Source organism: Mustela nivalis, assembly GCF_964662115.1.
Source record: "Mustela nivalis genome assembly, chromosome: 6".
NCBI classification, from domain to species: domain Eukaryota; kingdom Metazoa; phylum Chordata; class Mammalia; order Carnivora; family Mustelidae; genus Mustela; species Mustela nivalis.
Genome location: NC_139025.1, coordinates 56,428,289 through 56,448,811, shown reverse-complemented (window position 1 = coordinate 56,448,811; position 20,523 = coordinate 56,428,289). Strand labels below are relative to the sequence as shown.

At 36.1% G+C, this 20,523-nt stretch overlaps 1 protein-coding gene across 9 annotated transcripts in view; it reads left to right on the top strand.

The window, feature by feature from the left end:
• Positions 1-20,523, top strand: part of LRFN5 (leucine rich repeat and fibronectin type III domain containing 5) — a 251,251-nt gene that overhangs the window by 4,032 nt on the left and 226,696 nt on the right. The gene's annotated exons all lie outside the window — the stretch shown is intronic.

Genomic DNA, 20,523 nt, shown 5'->3' with positions numbered 1-20,523 from the left:
GCCGAGTGCAAAGCATCTTGCTCTTAGAGGCAGCGACTGGAGATGCGCCGGAGGTTTCTCTTTGCTAAAGCAGCTTAGAAAGTGTCGGGGGCGCTGCCTCTTTTTCTCTGCTTGCTGCGATTCTATAGATATCCATATGATGGCATTTGCAGACTACAAGCTGGCCACTAGCTAGCTGCTCTTGCTGTCCCTGCGCGTTGATGGCCTTGACTCCTCTGGAGTCTGGGCTCAGCTGCTGCTGCAGCCCTCGCAGGCTGGTGGTGCTACAAGGCCATACATGCAGCGGGCTTGGGGGCTGGGCTCCGGCATTGCAGCTGCCAGGGCCTCCTTGACACTTTTTGGGGAGGGGTGGGAGAGCTCAGCAGGCCCCCTGGCAGACAGGAGGCGCATCATGGCTGAGGTGGCGGCCTGGATCTGAGAGGAAGGAGGTGGAGAGAGACGCGTGGAGGGCAGTGAGGTCCTGCCTGACTTCCTGCGCCTGCAATCCTCCACCCCCTTGTAAATGAATATTCAAGAACATAGAAAGAAAGCTGGCTGCAAAAACGCCTTGGTACTCAAATATTGCATGATTTCTCAGGATTCAAAACCTGAAACTAAGTGTGTTTTTCCTAGATTTCCATGTTTTCCTCTCTCTTTCCTCCCTTCTTGCTCTCCTGGATTTAATTAGGTCATTCATACTCTTGTTTTATCTCCAGTTGGAATACCACTGAAAAGACAACTCCTTCCCCCAACCCTGTGCCCAATAAACCTGAAGGCAGTGAGGGCCACTCTTCAGATAGATTTGCTCTGTAAGTTCCAGCTCTAGGGAGAACCAATAAAGGGGACAGAGGGTAATTCGACTTTAACAGTAAAGCAGATCCACACTCTACTCTCTATAGACGCAAAAAGAAAAAGGTACTGCCTGAATGAAAACTAAAAATAAGTGGAAATTTGGGAGGAATTAGGTGAGGTTCCTTCCTTTCTTTTATCTTCTTTTTAAGTTAATGTATTTGTATTTCCTCCATCACTCAGCAAATCCTGGTAGAAAACTGATTGGGATGTAATAACAATCTCACAAAGACATTTCTTTGTCCCCCAAATTTCTCCAGAATATTATTACAACAGAAACTATATCATACTCATAATATTTGTCAGCAAATAAGGTCTACCTGTTTAGAGGGTAACCCAAGAAAGAAGGAATACTGGTGCAGATATAAGTACCTAGAAAAATGATGGGTTTTCTCCATCTCCCTCTTCTTTTCACTTCTCTCTGGCCTTTTCTCTATTCTGCAGATTAAGTCTTGTCTTTGTGTCCTCCTCCTGGGGGAAGGCAAAACAAATGCATTAACTGTTTGCTGAGTGCTTAGAAGCCTAAACATAGATCATGGTGTGGTTCATGTTTTAAAATGCCATTCATTTGTGCAGTTGGGAGTGTCAAAACCATATAGGCCTCCTTGCACAGAGTTTCATATACAGAAGTTACTTAAAAATGGAGATTTCTGCCTCCCTTCCCCTCTTCCTTGTTGGAGTGACAGAGGAAGATCTGAGTCCACTGACCTTGTACTTAGATGGAGCTGGCTTGTCTCACTAATGGGTTAAGACTGTCAGGTGTTAATAGGAAATTTCCCAGCAAAATGTTCTTTCCTTTTAGGCTCTCTTGTGCTTACCAACAAGAGGGGCAGAACAACAGGGCCATCAGGACACCCCTGGGAACTGATGTAAGGCTCTAGGCAGGTGGAAAGAACTTGCCACTTGACTTCTGTCCCCCACACCATTTCTGTTGTCACTTTTTCCTTTTCTCTTTTCAAGAGGAGAATGACCTTGAGCAACACCGGTCCTCTGTGCTTCACACACCTCTTTTCCTTTTCAAAATGTGATGTACACACAAATATACACATACACGCCTCACTGCTTCAGTTTTGAAATCTGAGACTCCTGTGTTTGAGTGATTTGGGAGGGGTTCATTAAGATATATCTGTGGCGAATACCAGCCAGAGGTTATTTTTTTTTCCCTTTTTTTTTTTCAAGGGGATAGCAAAAGCTGTGGTCACCTGAAGGAAAACTGTCCTACCTTTATCCCCTCTTCCATCATTTTTCTCTCTTCTGTCATTAAATGCATTCTTGGAGTGAAAGTGGCATCTGGTTATGGCATTGGTGTTTAAGTGACCATCATAGGTTATATCTGCTTTTCATCTTTTCCTCAATGACCATCAGTTCCCTTTTGTTCATTTAAACCAGTGTTCTGTTTCCTCTTGCTGCTTGAAGCACTTTAGGCTTGGTAGTTTTGCTGAGTTTTCTAGCTGGTGAAATTAGGACCCTGCTTTCTGCTGATACTATTGCTGTGTTGTTTTGTGGTTGGGAGTGAGATGATTGCAGATACCTAACAACGTCCCTGCCTCTATATAAAACTACCATGTAATAAGCTCTATATCAAATCTATTCAGTTATTTTAAGAGAAAATTACAATGAATAAGATCGCTAATAAATATGTGCCAATTTTGAGGTTGGAGGAAGACGACTTAAAACTTTCTAGTGGCTTAACTGGCTAATCTATTAACTCATCCCAGTAATTGTTATTTTTCATTTGCTTAGAAAAGTAACATACTGGCATTACTTTCAGAGTTTTGTGTGTAGGGCAATCAGTTCTAACTTTCATATTTTATTGAAGAATAAATGTATGAATATAGGCCTTTTAATAAATAGGCTATAAGACTAATGGGTAATTTTGCTACATCATTCCACTGACACACATGTGCATAGCTCTGCCTTGTTAATAAACCTTGAAAGGGAGGCCAGTTTTTATATTTCTACAGCCCACATTTTTATTCCCATAGCATCCTTCAATCAGTGAGGACTATTTAAAACCTAAGGCAGTAATAATTTGTCCATTACATGGTGTGTGCATGGTGAAATTAAGAAGAATTATGTTTATCAGTATTGAAGCTATTCTGGTTAGAAGTGAACAATTTTTGTTATGCTCTATCCACATAAATTGTATGTTATTATGAAAAACTCCAGTTTCATATAGGTATAACAAGAGATAGGAATATAAGAATTTAATTCAAAGGGAGCTAATGTCATTTTAAAGCTTTTCATCATAGTATTCTGATAGATACTGTTCTGACAGAACGCTTTTTACTGAGCTATGACATAATTGAATACTAATTATGAAGATGGTTAACAAGTGATAGAAAATTATAATGGAATTACATGGTTACATAAATGCTCTATCATCTTGCTGATACCAAGTAAACCACATGAAAAGGCTTTATGATTAAACTGCAAGCTCTATCAGTAAGGTTTCTCAGAAATTGGCTTTGATGCCCTATGTTTATTAAGTTACAGACTTGGTCACATTGGAAAGAAATTATGAATTGATTAATTTGAGTCTTCCTAGATAATATATATTTTTTTATAAAAGAAATCTTTCTAACCCTAAACCTCATGTTATTTCTTTTCTTTGTGGGGAGCATATATGAAATTCATTGCTTAAAAAAAAAAAAAAAAACTTCCAAAGGAATATTTTGAATTTGATGTTATGAAGAACAATTGCAGAATCACCATTGGATATTGACTCTATTTTAGATTTTATAGCAGAAAGGGTCTAGAAAAGAAGTAATAAGACAAACATATAAAGTTGTAAGATCTTTTTTTTCCCAACTCTAGAAGCAGTATCTGAATTCTTGGAAAGAGGCAGAAAGAAAACGCTGATTAATTCAATATATACTCCATCAGTACTAGTGCATTTAATCAGAGATAGTAGCCAAAGCAGAGTTGTTTGTATTACTCTAATTTTACTTTACCCTGTGCATCTCTTTTGAGGAAATACTAAAGAGACCTAAAGATGCATTGCAGTAGCTCTCTGTATTTTATTCTCCATGTTGACTTATCATTTCCTGTCTTAAAGTAGGTTTTCCATGAATCTTAGTGGTGTTGCTTTCAAAGTTATAGGATATTTGCAATAAAGTGATTTATTAGTGGGAACATATCAACTCTGTTATGAAAGTTTTCACTTTTCTGGAAATATAGGCTGTGGTATTTTCTTAGTCATTATACCTCTTTTTGTTATTTTTTTCAATGGTATTAAAATTAGGTTATCAAATGATTTATATGGATTTGTATAACAACATTAAAATGCGTATGATTTACATGGCAATATTGAATATTGCACAGAGTAGTACATCTGCTTTTTTAATTTTTTTTTTAATGTGGATACTGTTATAGCTATTCTATTCACAGATACTTTAAAGTGCCTCATTTAATAGAAATGTGCCTACCTTTACATTGAAATTTAGGGGTTATTTATGGGAATTATGTAGGATATTTGCCATGTATTGGCTGTTCAAATGTCAGGCACTTTAACAATTTATAACTAGACATTGAATTCTGACCTCAGGGAACTTATTTTCTTAGTAACGGGAAGGATGTAAACAGATACATAAGCTTGAAAGTAACTGATTTTTTAAATTTTATTTTGATTTTTTTTTGCTTTGTAGTGAGAGAGAAGACATTTGGAAATTGCTACTGTGTTTTATGGACGTTGATATTGTGCAGTACTTAGAAGCATGAACTTTGGGATTTCACAAACCTATGTCTTAGGCTTTGTAACTTTGAGCAAGTCTTGTTACCTCTCTGAGCCTCAGTGTCCTCACCTATAAGATGAACCTAATATTAGAAGACATTTAACTGTTATCCTTACCATCATCATTGCCATCATCATTGTCATTTCATCGTTAGCAATCCTGAGGGTAAAGGAGAAGACTAAAGGGGTAGTAATTAGATGATGTCAAAGCCTATGCTCGGGGTCCTAGACCCTCAGGGCTCCGGAGAATGCTAAAGCTCATTCAAACCAAGGACCACACAGTCCACTGTCTTCAGAGGCCAAGCAGATGTAAATCTTAAACCCAGGAAATCTGGCTGGGCTTAAGAAATTATAGGTTGAAGGATCTCTGCTACACTGGTGAGTGCATGATTTATCCAAGACATTCAAATTTAAATTCATTTTACCCTGTGATGGGTCTAGCATCATAAAACATCTGTTATTCTGACATCTGTTCAAATTTAAATTTTATCTAAAACATCCCTACCAAGTGGTCATCTTGACTGAACTTGAGTACCCTCAGTGATTCTAAAATCACTCCACCTAAACTGGATTATTCCATTTTATATAGGCTAATTATCAAATTTATTTTTGGAGTTGAGCCAAGCATCCGACATCCTTGGCTTCTAATTAATTTTAATATGGAAGGATGGATACACAATAAGTCTAATTCCCAATGACAGTACCTCAAATATTTAAACTGAGTTACTTGAGATGCCCAAACCATGATTGTTTGCTTATGATTAAACATAACTAAACCTGGGTGCCTGGTTGGCTTAGTTGGTTAACTGTCTGCCTTTGGCTCAGGTCAAGACTGGAATCCTGGGATCTAACTCTATGTTGGGCTCCTTGCTTAGTTGGGAGTCTGCTTCTCCCTCTCACCCTCCCTACTCCCATCCTTTCTCTCTCTCTCAAATAAATAAAATCTTTAACCAAAAATAAATAAATACATAAATAAACATAACTAGACCTAAACTGATTTGGGATGGTTTTCTATGTGTCATGATTTCAAGCCCTTTACGTTTTATACTCAAAAAATGTTATCTATCATACATCTTCATCACCACCTCCAGTTTGTTTGTCTCACGTTACATGAAAGTGTGATAGCAGCTCCAGCAAACCACATGGGTTGACTAGCGTAGCATCCAGCAGAACCATTTCCTTGCTTTTGGAACAGAAAAAGCAGGTACATGCTATGCTGTAATTGTCCATCCAGCAGTCATGTCACACTTACTGTTTGATCAAGGCCATCTCTCCTTTTGAGCCCAAACAAGGCATTGGAGTTCTTTACATAGACCTTTAAGATGCTACAGCTCATCAATCCAAGTTCAGTAACGAGATTAAAATTATTTTCCTTCTTTGCCATTCTGAGTCAAGACACTAGTGAAGATATCTGAGATTGGAGCATCTGAGTGCCTCAGATGGTTGAGCGTATGACTTTGTCTCAGATCATGATCTCCAGGTCCTGGGATCAAGTCCCATGTCTCAGCTCCAAGCTCAGCAGGGAGTCTGCTTCTCCCTATCCCTCTGCCTCTCCTCCTTGTGCTCTCTCTGTTGCTGTCTCTCTCTTTCAAATGAATAAAAGAAATCTTTTTAATAAAAAAGTCTAAGTTCACTTTTACATGCTATTTCTCAGTTTATAAACATTCACATTGTATGATTTGCTCATAATGGTCATATTACTTAATTCTTCTCCACTAAGTACTGAGAGAAAAAGTAAATTATAAAGATTATAGTGGTATTCATAATGTATATGAGAAACAATGAAATGGAACAAGACAAAAAGAGTGGATTTTCATCTTATCCTAAGGTGATGGAAGGATCTGGCTGCATCTTGGGTTCTCTGATCTAGGAAAGAATGACTCAAGACTCATTCTTTGATTCTTTTAAAAACATTTATTCGTCATTTAATGCATGCTTCCCTATTCGGCTAAGTAACTATTTCTCCTTTGAGACATAAAAGCCAAATGGCATAGAAGCCACTCTGGGGAAGCTGTGATCTAGAGTGAGAACCAAATGTTCTCTCAGAGGCACAACCCTAGTCCTGAGTCAGTCTTGATGATACTCTTATGTCTTTGCCTCTTAATCTACCCTTAAACCTACATGATACTGATTTCTAGAATAGTTACTAAGTCAGTTGTGTTACCTCCTCTATAATTGAATAGAATTATGTCATATGAAGGCTCCCAGCAGTTTCTCCAGCCTCCATATGAGGTCACCTGATTCCTAATAAGGGGGAAATAATCTGAATACAGAAGGAAATGACAGTAAAACTCCCTTGATCTCGTGTCCTTGCAGGATGAGTCTTGGTTACCAACATTCTCCATAACCTTGAATATTATTCTTTTTAGGCACCATGTTTAAAAATGTTTCTTTTAAAAGGTTTACTTTTAATGCAAATACTAATAATTATTAAAATTGACCCACAATTCTAAATAGTTAACCTTTTCTTAAAGAAAGGCCTTAAAGGCCTTTGTTGTATATGTTAGTGATTGCAGAATGCCCTGAGGGACCAATTCATGGCATGTTTAAGGAAGTTTGTACTGATAGGAAAGTTTCCCCCAACTTTCCTTTCCTGTCTGTGTACGATTTTTCGTTTTTTTTTTTTTTTTTTCTTTGCTCTCGTATTAAACTTTTTCAGTGGATGTGTTTTCTTTTTTAATTCAGCAATGGGAACTTAACAAAATGACAAGTTTGTTAGATATCTTTGTGAACTAAGAGCCTAATGATGAATAACATTCCAAGATCTCATCTGCAAAGGAAAGCACATGAGTTTTCCTTCGTGTATTTTATATGGAAAGTACTGGAAAATTCTAATATACCTTGGATAAAAAATATAATAGATGATGATCATCGTAAGTACATTTTCTGAGTATATTCTCTGTGCCAGGTGCTGTTGGTTTTTACCTACTTCTAATCCATGCAACGAACCTACAACTTAGGTAGGATTATATTCCTTTCTTTGGAGGAGCAAGTTGAGGCTGAGCATAGTTTACTCACTTATCCACGAGTATATGACTAATAGATGATAGGGCTAAAATTCAAATTCAAATATTTCTGATTCTAAAGAGGGTGCTGTATCTGCTATATCTAGGAGATTTTTATTCTCATCTGCCTCTTAAAACTGTTTTCTGTTGATAGTTACAAAATATGTTTTTAACCTCCTTCAAGGAGTAGGGCCATCCTTTGGATATGCACCTTATTCTTAATTTCTTTTTCTTTATGGTACTCTGTGTATTACCATATTTTATGTCAGGAGTCTATGAAAGGCTTTACAGATACCTATTAGGAGATTTGATAGTTATTTGTGTGGAGAAATATTTGATCCTGGGCCTGGGGTATAAGTATATCCTAAACTTTTTTTTTGCTAAACTAGACTGTGTGATTTCGGTGATTTACTCTTTCTAATTTCCAAATTCCATCTGCAAAAGGGAATTGCAAGCCAGCATAAACTAGCTGGTAGTTCTTAAGTAACTAATGAATAATTGTTCCCTGTAACACTTCTCCCAGTACAGAAGAATCAGAGAATTCTGTAAATGTTAGGATCAAATGGAACTTGGAGATCATTAATGATCATTTATCATTGAAATGTTTGCATTTGTCTAATTGTGCTCTGCATTCCACTTACCTCTTAATCCTGTTACTATGTTATTTATGCTGCTGTGACAGTCATTAATGAGCGCTTCAATCTTTACCCCCCAGTTACCTCCTTCCTTTGAGACAGGGCCAGAAAAAAAGTCAAATAACAAACTCATTTTGTCATCTTGAATCCAGATTTCTATGCTGTTATTTTGATGACAGAGGGGTCTGGCAGTCAGCCAAAATCTCATGCTTAAGTATAGATACATTTGTTGGCAGAACAGACCTTTTCTAGATTAAGCTCTGTGGTGTGTTCCCACCTGTGATTTACTTTCTTACTTCCTCTGGTGAATTCAGTATGGCCACAAATTCATTACAGATATTCCCATCAAGAGTAGATGTCTCTTTGCCTTCCCCTTGAATCTGGACTGGCTTTGCAGTTTGCTTTGAGCAATAGGTGTGGCAGAAGTAATGTGGTACCATTTCCGGGCTGAATCCAAGAGATCATACAGCCATTACTCTTGTCCTTCTGGAAAAAAATGTTACCATCGTGTGAAGAAGTCCCGGGTCCCCTGCTGGAAACAAGTGGTCCAGCTGACAGCCAGAACCAGTGGCAAGACACGCAAATGAGGCCTCCTTACATCATCTAGATACAATTCAGCTTCCAGGTAATTATAGTCGCAAGAATGACCACAAATGAGACCAGCAGAAGAACTAGCCCAAACTCATAATCTACAAATCAAGAACAAATAAAATGCTTGTTACTTTAAGCCCCTAAGTTATGGGGCAGAAATAGATAACTAAGACACTCTTTTGGGTAATGGGATATAGCCAGCCATTATGCCTATTTTGGAGGACAACCCTGTCTCTCCCCCTATTCTCCTTTCTTTAAAAAAATATCTGTTTATTTATTTGAGAGAAAGAGAGTGTGTGCATGCTCATGAGTGAGGGGCAGGTGGAGGGAGGAGGGAGGAGGGAGAGAAGCAGACTCCCTGCTGAGCATGGAGGCCAAGGTAGGGCTCCATTTTCAAGACCCTGAGATCATGACCTGAGCCAAAATCAAGAGGCTGGTGTTTAACTGACCTGATGACCTAGGTGTTTATACTGTCAACAAATATTTGTTAAAGATCCACAAGATCTAGGCATGCTGCTCCCATCCATGGACTCATGGACTTTTGAAGAAGAATACATTCCTTTCTTAAACTTTTGGAAGTATTTGCTGGTTCCTCAAATGCCTCAGATTTCTTCAAATTTCCTTTTCCTAAGGTGTTTACTAACATGGCTGAATGTACATGGGAATTAATTGTGATTTGCCTATTTACGACTGTACCTACTTGTCCTTACATTAGAGAAGCTTCTCTGAAAGGGCTTTCCTCTTAGGCTAGAGATCATGCCATCCACCTAAAGCCCAAGGGAGAATTTATCTTTGTTTCTCTAAGTTGCATTTTGGGCTTGGTTTGGTTCAGAATGACATTTTGTTGTTTCTCCAAGATTTTATTTTACCTTCTAATTATGTTTCAGTGACTCATATTTACTATCCATTTCTTTTGTAAATTGAATCTAGATTGCACAATTACTTTATTCTGGGACTTCATACACCCTCATTTTATTTAATGATGTTCTCATTTATGTACCAAATTATTCTACAGGCATTTGACATACTGTCAGAAGTATAAGGTGCAGGGTGTAGACCATGGGGCAGTATAATTATAATTGCTTCATAACTTTCTGATTATTATTTATTTGTGAAAAATACATAGTTACAAAATGAATGCAGTCAAATTCATTGTTTTAACTTTTAGTAAAAGAGATACATTTGTGAAGGGATGCATGGGAATGCAAGTCACATTCACCTAAATATTTTCTATGGAGGTGTTCCCCAGTGGATTTGAATATCTTCCTGGAATATATCAAATATGAACTATTTTATTTACATTTTCTTATTGCTATTATTTCTGTGATTTTAAAGTTTAATGTAAGGCAGGTAAAGTATGTTGTAGTAATCATTTGAAATTCCGACTAGAGAATTCTAAAGTAACAATACATATTCTATCTGATGCATGTTGCAATGTACATAAAAATTTACTTTCTTAACATGATGTGTATCAATTTTCAGGATTCCATCTGCAGACTCCAGAGTGAGTGTAGTGTCTCAGCCTGTCCCCTCAGTGGTCATCAAACTTGTAGGGGAGGAAAAATAATTTTCCCTCTACCCTTCAGTGTTCTCGGGTAAAACCACCCCCTACCTCCCCTACCCCCCACACCTGGCATAATAAAAATACAGATGAACAGGAGAAAAACAGAAATTTAACAACATGTATACCCCCTGTATACATAGAAGAGTCCCAGGAAAACTGCATAACTCTTCCAAATGGCCCAAGCCATCACCTTAAATACCATCTCCTGTTTTTGGCTAAAAAAATAAAAAAAACAAAAAGGTGTTGGAGGGGAGGGGAAGCTGGTTGGGGGAGATTGCCAGACAAAGCACAGTAAAGGTTGTTACGGGTATGGCTGTTATGTAGATTGTACCTCTTCCACTACCCTTAAGAATTTTTAGAGATTTAGTTAATCCTCCTCTCTCTGGTACAGAAAGGAAGACACCCTTACAAATGGGAGACTTCTCTTATAAATGTGAGTGTCTGCTACAAAAGGGTAATTTCTACTTGGTTTTTGGAGGCTTTCCTTTGCTATTTCTTAAAAATAATCAACCTAAATTAATCTTTATGCCAGAGGCATATTTTGGGGTGGCAAATTCTCCCCTTCCCTTCTTTAAGATTTCTTGGCAAGTTTTGTTATTTTGGGGTAACAGATTGAAAGTGGTCAAGCCATAGTCTGACTGTAAAATATTTAAAATGATAGAGGCACCCAGCTGGCTCAGTCATGGAGCATGCAATGCCTGATCCTCAGGGTTGTGGGTTCCAGCTCCAAGTTGGGTGCAGAGATTACTTAAGAATAAAATCTTGTAAATAAATAATTAATTAATTAATTTTAAAAAATGAAATGAATGGTTCTAATAAAATTTAGCTAAAGAAAATTGTATCTATTAATCATAGGGAAGCTATATCACACCTGTAATATATATGTAATGTAGGCTTTATTTTACTATAACAAAATAGTAAGATTATTCATCCACAAATACACACATCTTGTTTATTTTTATAAAATACTAAATCATTATTAATATGCACGCTATATATTGTACTGCTAGCAGTTATCACACTTAAAAAGAAGATTGTGAATAAATCCTTCTGGAAAACAATCACTTTTTATTCACTGTCAAAATTTATAAGAAAGAAAATGACAATGAGTGAATTTTAAATATTAATTTTGAAAGGTCAGGTTGCTTCTTTTTCTTTTCTCTTTGTAAAACAGAAATCACACAGATCCTGAATAATTGTAGCTTTGCATTTATTTTCATGGTCTGTTTTTTAGCATTCTGAAGTGTGGCATTCTGCATTATGACTTATGCATTTCTTAAAATCATGCATTTTTTTTGATAGGACTAAGTCCATATTTTCTGATCAATTTCCTTTCTAACCTTTCTACTATAATTTAATTTAAATGTCATAGGCAGTAATAATGAACTGAGTTTTAACTGGGACAGGCCATCATTTTGTACTGATTCTCTGGTAGGCGTTCAGTTAGAAGAAGGAAGTAATAAATCCTGGCTTGGGGTGAGCCAGGTCATTTTGAGGGCCACTGCTTCAACGTAGGGTCAGCTCAGCTGTTCAGACTCAGCCTTCCATCTCCTTAAAGGCTCATTGCTGTTCCCTCAGGACTGCAGTATTCCTATGGTCATTAAATAAAGAAACTTCCATTTGACAAATAAAATGGCTAAAACTAATACCTGTGGGGATTTTGAAAAAAATGTCTGTGTGTTTGGGTTCCTATTGAGTGGTACCTCAGAGCAGTAATCAAACACATTTGTGATTTTTAGGGAACTCCCAACATAATGTAGTTACGCGTATAGGGACGCTCTATTAAATTTTTTTTTAAGATTTTTATTTATTTATTTGACAGATCACAAGTAGTCAGAGAGGCAGGCAGAGAGAGAGAGGAGGAAGCAGGCTCCCCGCTGAGCAGAGAGCCCGATGTGGGGCTCGATCCCAGGACCCTGAGACCATGACCTGAGCCGAAGGCAGAGGCTTTAACCCACTGAGCCACCCAGGCACCCTATTAAATGGTTTTAATAATCAATCTTCAGTGTCTTTGTTACAAAATTCATGAACAAACTGTAGCTCTCACTATGTAGCTTTAATTGGTAACCATAGGCAATTATGTACTCATATTTCTTTTTTTTATTATTTGATTTTTAAATAATCTCTACACCAAACACGAGGCTCAAACTCACAACCCCGAGATCAAGAATCACATGCTCCACCTACTCAGCCAGGCAGGGGCCCCCAATATGTACTCGTATTTCTATTATATTTTCATTGCGCTGGGCAGGCTTCTTAAGGTATCATCCATTCTTTAGGAGTTTGATATTTGCCTTTATCTTAGTGGAGATAGAAACATCCCTTTTGTAGTCTATATGGCTAGCATAAACCCTAAAATTTACTAACTAATTATAGTGAAATCACAACTGTGCATTCTTCATTGAGAAGAAGTTGGTGGCAGCCTGTGAAGAAAATAATGCAGTGTGGTTAGCCAATGTTCCTGTTTCCTCTATTGAAATGTGACTAGTTTAATCAATTACATAGGCAGCAAGAAGTTCCTAAATTACCAAAAAGGAAATGGTTCCTGGCTACTATATGTAAGAAATTTAAAATCAATTATCTCTAGCTTCATCTATCCAAGGTTTGAAATAATTTCATTGGGGAGGAAGAATTTCTTGTCTTCTTCTAGGTCCTTCCAGCTGGATTGAGAATCAAATTGATGTGAGACAGGTTAAAAGGAGAAAATCAAATTTAATGTTGTATGTACTAGGAATGCACACAGACATGGAAATTCCAAAGACAGCCAGGCAAAATTAGGTATATATGTCATTCTGAACTGGCGTGAAGGGGGAGGGGTGTGGAACCTCAGAGGGAAGGAAGGCAGAATTGCACTAATAAGAGGAGCCGATCTTTGGTAATTAGATGTTTTCTCTGCCATATAGTTGGGTCTCTCAGATAAAAATAATCTTTGGTAATACCCTCTATTCTGGGAAAGACCTCCCATTTAGATTCCTTTGTGTAGTGAAAGGAGGGACAAAATTTTCTCAGAAGCCTTCCGGGTCTGCGTTCGGCACAAAATAGTCCACATGTTGAAGTGGCATATTTTGAGGGCACCTCAAAAAAAAAAAAAAAAAAAAAAAGCATATTTTGTAAATCTTTTATGTATAGGCCAAGACATTGTGCTTTTAATCAGTCAGTGCGAACTGAAATTTGAATGACTCGTTTGTTTTCCTGCAATTAGTTCTTTTGTGGAAGTATCATTGCTATTATTTAACTAAAATCAACACTAGATTCTTCATAATTGTGAACAAGGAGGATGTAATGTAATATCATATCATTTGCAACTTCTTCCGGTGATTCTACAGAGGGAAAAACATTGAGCTGGAAGGTTATTAGCAAAAATAGAATATAGCAAGAGATATAAAAATAGCACTCTCTCCCCTGTCTTTTTCAGTCTGAGCAGAGCCCTCATTCTATGATGCTGCATGAAATCTGCAAAGTGCTGTGAGATTCACTTTTAATTGAGGTAACCCTGAGCTTTTTGAAGTATAACCAGTGACAGACCAAAGTGACATTTTGATTAAACAGCAGTTGAATTATGAAATACTGTTACTCTACATCACTGCTGGCAACCTTAATTGGAGTATAGAGTCTAACTAAAGGTACAACAACAAAGCAAAAACAAAGGAACAAATAGCGGAATCATGGTACCTTTTTATATCGGTTCTCTCACAGTTCACACATACACAAAGACTTATAATTTTCTTCATTCCATTCTTTTGTTCTTTTGTTTGAATCAGTAAAGAATGTCCTCCTGATTCTTTTTTCCTTTTCTCTTTGTCTAGTTCTAAAAATTGACTAATTCCACTTAAAAGATCTTAATTACAGTATAATCAGTTGCCAGTTTAATTTTTAATGAAGCAACTCTAAGGATATACTCTTTGCTAGTATTTGCATTCAAATTTTCCTAAGATATAGATTGCTGTATTATCTTGATCATGATTAAGTGATGGATATTTCGAGATACATTAATGAATCAAAGAGGAGAGGACAATTGCAGAGTGCTTTTCATTACAGAGTACTTCAGCATTGTTAAAGGATAGGATCAAAGTATGGCTTTGAAATTTATTTCACAGACACAGCTATGCAAATCAAATGTACATCACAAGAAAGTTTATTGCAGTGTGATTTATAATAGCAAAAACATATTTATAAAACACTGTATAACCTAAGTATTTATCATTAATGGGCAGGTTTCTTCATGGAATATTGTGCTGCTCTTTAAATAACAGAATTAGAGATGCCTGGTGGCTCAGTCAGTTTAGCAGCTGCCTTTGGCTCGGGTCATGGTCCCAGGGTCCTGGATCAAGTTCTGCACTGGGCTCCTTGCTTAGCTGGGAGCCTGCTTCTCTCTCTGCCTGCAGCTCCCCCTGCTTGTGCTCTCTCTCTCTCTCTGACAAATAAATAAATAAAATCCTTATAAATAAATAACCGAAATAGATCTATATTTGTTGATAAAGGAAGCTGTCCAATATATATGGTTACATAAGAATAGAAGTTATGGGAGCTATAATGTTACTCTCTTTGCATAAAAAATATACCTACATGTATACAGATACACGTAAATATATATTTATGAATTAACATTCTTTGGAAGTATACATAAACACAAAAAAAGTAGATGGTATTTTCCTCCAGGTAGGAGGGTCAAGTGATTTTTCAATTTTATACTTTTATAGAGTTTGACACTTTTTTACTTTGTACATGTAACAATTCATAATAATAAGAAGCTTAAATATAAGGTTTAAATAACCATTACTGTTATAGATCAAATAAAATTAAAAATGAATTTTCTAAATAATGAAACTATATGCTAGATGTTATACTATTAAATAAGTCAATAAAAATATCAATGATATTTATAGATTTGTTTTTTATAAACAAATTGTAGAAATTTAGCAACCAAGCTTATCTAGAATATTGTTTGCACTCTTTAAAACAAACTAAATGCCTCTTAAAGGAAATTTCCTTAACCATATGAACTATCAAACAATGCTCAACTTCTTCAGAGTTTTTGTTCTGCCTTATATTGCAAACTTTTAAAAGGAAACTATAAAACTCAAGTATTTAATTTAATCTAAAGTAATAGGAAAATTTGACTTCCATGATAAAAGATGTTTCATTCTGGGTTTTAGTTAAGTTCACATCTTTATGTTTCTGAAAATTGGAATTTTGAGCATTTTGTGTTAGCCTCAGACCCCAGCACAATGTTTGCCATATGGATGAAAGATTGGATCGTTAAATAGAGAAAGAATTAACTTTTTTTCTAGAATCTTAATGTAACTTGAAGATAAAATTATGTTTTCTAATTTACTCCAATTTATTAAGAAACTAAATAAAACAAAACCAAACAGAATTATACAGGAGACTCGTCTAGAAGATTGATAATGAGGAAAGAAAATACCACTAAATTCCACATTAACAGAAATGAAAGTATTATTTGAATTTTGTACGGAAGTGTGAAGCTAGGGCACCTGGGTGGCTCAGTGGGTTAAGCCTCTGCATTCAGCTCAGGTCATGATCTCAGGGTCCTGAGATCGAGCCCTGCATCAGGCTTCTGCTCAGCAGGGAGCCTGCTTCACCCTCTCTCTCTCTCTGCCTGCCTCTCTGCCTACTTGTGATCTCTCTCTCTCTGTCAAATGAATAAATAAAATCTTTTTTTAAAAAGTATGAAGGTAAACTTTTTTTTTTTAAGGGGCTTAATCCTGCGACCCTGGGATCATGACCTGGACCGAAGGCTGACGATTACCTGACTGAGCCACCCAGGTGCCCTCCTCCTGACCCCCCTTTTTTTTTTTTTTTAAAGATTTTATTAAGAAGCTACACTTTTGAAGCCTATTTCATCTTCTATTTAACAAAAAAATAATTAGTAATTGCAACTATGCACATTCCTAGAGTAAGCAAAACACTCAAATCTTATCATTCCTATTTACATTTTCAAATAATAGTTATCAACAGCATAAAAAGATAGCTTTTATTCCACATTTAACTTTCACAGTATAATTCTAAGAAAATTAATTTCTTAAAATTTATTTTCCACTTTTTTTTGAGCTATAGTTCAAACACTGTGTGTCACCCTTTTGAAGTATACAATTTCGTGGTTTTTATTATAATCATAAGGTTGTGCAACCATCACCACTATCTAATTCCAGAAATTTTTTATCTCTCCCTAAAGAAACTCTGTATCTATTAGCAACCATTGCCTATTTCCCCCTCCCAGGAGGTTAAGTTTTTTTTTGTTTTTGTTTTTGTTTTTGGCAGGGGGTGGTGGGAAGGGAGGGTGGAGAGAGTGGGCAGAAAAAAAAGTAAAAGGAAAAAAAGTACATTAAAAACAAACTAGGGCTTTTTTTAAAAAAATAATTTTCCTGAGGACCTTTTTAAATTTTTGTTCTTTTGAAGCATTCTTGTAGATATTTTTTTCATTTATCAAGATTTATTCTGGGGCGCCTGGGTGGCTCAGTGGGTTAAGCCGCTGCCTTCGGCTCAGGTCATGATCTCAGGGTCCTGGGATCAAGGCCTGCATCGGGCTCTCTGCTCAGCAGGGAGCCTGCTTCCCTCTCTCTCTCTCTGCCTGCCTCTCCATCTACTTGTGATTTCTCTCTGTCAAATAAATAAATAAAATCTTAAAAAAAAAGATTTATTCTGTAAAATCCTCTTTTGTCTACACATTTGATTCTAGTAGTTATTCCACACCATTCATACAATTCATGAAATCCTAATTTTTATAAATGAAATTGCAGTTTGCCATAGATATGCCACGTGTTTATAATGAGAAAGTAGTGATAAAGAAGTTGACAATATGGTCAAAGATGTAGCTCTGGCTATATTGATCCATCTGACCATCTATCTATAATAGTATGAAGTGGAAAGAATAATTTCAGTGGGGTTAATTCTATAAGTGAATAGTTCATCAGTGAATATTGTCTTAGAGAGATACTTTTTGTTGATATAACAATCTTGTAATTTCAGTGACTGGAGTAAAGAATACTAGGTTAAAAGCCCTTGTGTATCAGTTGAAAATGTATATATTTTCCCCTTTTAGAAAGAGAAACAATGAAATATACTTGAAGTGTCCGTTTATGCAATTGATGATTGCACATGCTGTATATTAGGAGCTGATTTTATTTATTGCATATAAGGAAACTATTGTGTTCTCAGCATTTACCATTCTAGGTTTTAGTGACATTGGACAGATACCTTATTTCAACATTGCTAAGTTAATATTTTGTTGCACAGCAGATCCAAGCCCTGTGAAGAGACTGTTTTGTCAAGAGTGTACCTCATCTGGTCTCTCAGTTCGGAGTTCTTGAATCTTGACTCTAACTTTAAGTTCCTTTTATCTCTCATTTCTCCTTAAGAACATTTACTTCTTTCTCACTAAGATATCAGTAGAACCATTTATCAGAGTAGGTAAGATGAAATAATTCTAAACTGGTCCTCTTTTTCTGTGGTTAGGTTCTGTATCTTTAACTTACTGATTTGTTTGTCCAATAAATATTTATAGATAACATTCCACACTTACCTGAAATAGCGGTAAGATCTGAAGATCCAAGAGGAGACAAGAGAGACATGATTGTTGTCCTGGTTGAATGTACAGAGTAGCAGGGAGAAGGATACTTTGAAATTCATGGATTCAATTTGTTGAGCACCACTTAGGTATTATGGGTCTCATACTGGTGTTGGCATTAAAGAAATAGAGTTGGTTTGCATGTGTGGAGATTGTTATGACACAGGAAGTCCAGTGTTCTCTAAGGACATGCAAGGTGGGATCCCATCTGTCAGGCTTACTTTCTTCTGGGTCTTCTGTCAGCCCATGTTCCATGTGGATGGAAGATGGTCCACTTCTATCTGGGCTGCTGTTCTCTCTCCTGTAAATTCTCATTTAATCTATAAACTTCTAAAATTCAAATGCTAGGCTAGATTCATCACCAGCTGTTTAAAAAAAAACAGTATTACAGGATTATATATACATGTGTGCATGTGTGTATATGTGCATGTATGCATGTGTCTCTGTATTTGCAAAAAATACTTTCTCTAGTTATTTATGAGGTATGAATATTTTTCTGCATTTTTTTTCTGTTTTAGATAATACAGACTGCTGTGACTCAAATACTGGCTTAAAAATTTGTTTGAAGAGTATTTCCTGCTAATCAAAAATGTATTGCCCTATGGTTATTTCTTCTTTTACACCATCAGATAAATTATCCTACAACTGGAGCCTGAAATTTACTGTTCAATCAACTTTGGGCTCACTTATTTGTGGGTTACGCTGCCAAACAATTTTATGGCCTTGAAAGACTTCCCTATTACTTATTTGTAAAATAATTCTATTGTTTTACTTCAACTCATTCTCCTGAACGTAATTACATTTTCAAAGTTTCCTGTGCATTATTTAGGTCAGAAAAATACCATTTTATTTTTCTGGGTGGAATTTTCAAGTTGGGTGGTCAGTATAGCTGGTACAAAATCTTGTCCAAGTATCACTAAACTATTTGAAGCTCTAAATATACTTAGCTATTTCATATTTCAGTCTTTGATTCTACTCTTTCTTTTTCCTAAAATATCATTTTTCTCATTATCCTCAAATTATTTATTCAACAAAATTTCCAAAATGTCCTTTTGGGGAAGGCTTCTCTGATGCCTCGAAGTTGAGGCTGTTGTAACATATCTTTGTTTCTTTACTACCCTCATAGCATATATCCCAGAGAGCCTTCAGGTGGTTCTCAATATTCCCATGCCAATGCAGTGAATGGCTATTCAGCATCACAGCATTTTTATTTATTTTTTAAATCACAGCACTTACACAGTCTATTTAAATCATTTCCTTATCTTTCTCCCCACATATAGTAGGCAGACTCTGATGTCTTTGACAGCATGATATATTTAACATGTTTAAAATTTACTTTTTATTCAAATGTGTAGAAAAGTGTTTGAAATTATTCAGTGAATTATTGAAATGAATCACTCATATATGGGTAAGGAGGTAATGGTGACACAAAATGTGGGCAACAATTTTCTCAAAAAATTTCCCCGAGTGTGTTGATATCAAGCTAAATATTTGCTATATAGTAATACTTGAAGACTTATACTAAATAAAGAAATACTGGGGAAAACCAGGAAGGACCTATATACACATTCCAAGTGAAATTAAAGAAAAAATTTTCTCTGAGTTGAATCAGTTTAAAGCAATGACTTCTTCAGATATATAATTATCGTTCTGAATTGGCTGTTAGACCATGTAAATTTAGCAAATACTATAAATGTTTATCATTTCAAAGTTATAATTTGAATTATTGACCCTTTTCAGGGATTTCTGAAGGCTGCTTTTGAGAAATACATGACTTTAGAACAGATCTTTTTCTTGGACTACATTCTCCCCATTTGTTTGAGTCCCTATTATTTCCTCAGAACCCAGAAATTCTAATTCCATGTTATACATTATAGTACAGTATAATATGTGCATAATAATGTATACTCGCTATGTACTGGTATATACTAATAGTAATATATATATATAGTATATATATAGTATACTAGTATATATATACTAGTATATATACTAATAGTAATATATAGTGTACATACACTATAGTATATACTAGTATACTAGTATAGTATATATACACTATATGTATAGTGTATAATAATACACACTACAGTATAGTAGATATAGTATAGTTGTCATTTACTTGCTCTTAATTCAGATGAGCAGTAATAAAATATAGCTAGAAGGTTCTCATTTCTTTGACAGCATTAATATTTAGTATTATATACCTTTGAGAGGAAATAAGTGGAAAAAAATTTTTTTAGGTAGAGTGGCTTAGTCATATAAAACCTATGATTTAATCATTGGACATACATTTGTGTCCTCAGGTTTTCTTTGGTCATTTAAAAAAAAAGTCCTTTATGGGGCGCCTGGGTGGCTCAGTTGGTTAAGCAGCTGCCTTTGGCTCAGGTCATGGTCCCAGCGTCCTGGGATCGAGTCCCACATCGGGCTCCTTGCTCCGCAGGGAGCCTGCTTCTCCCTCTGATTCTGCCTTCCACTCTGTCTGCGTATGCTCGCTCTCGCTCGCTCTCTCTCTGACAAATAAATAAATAAAATCTTTAAAAAAAAAAAAAGTCCTTTATATCAAATGGATACATTTT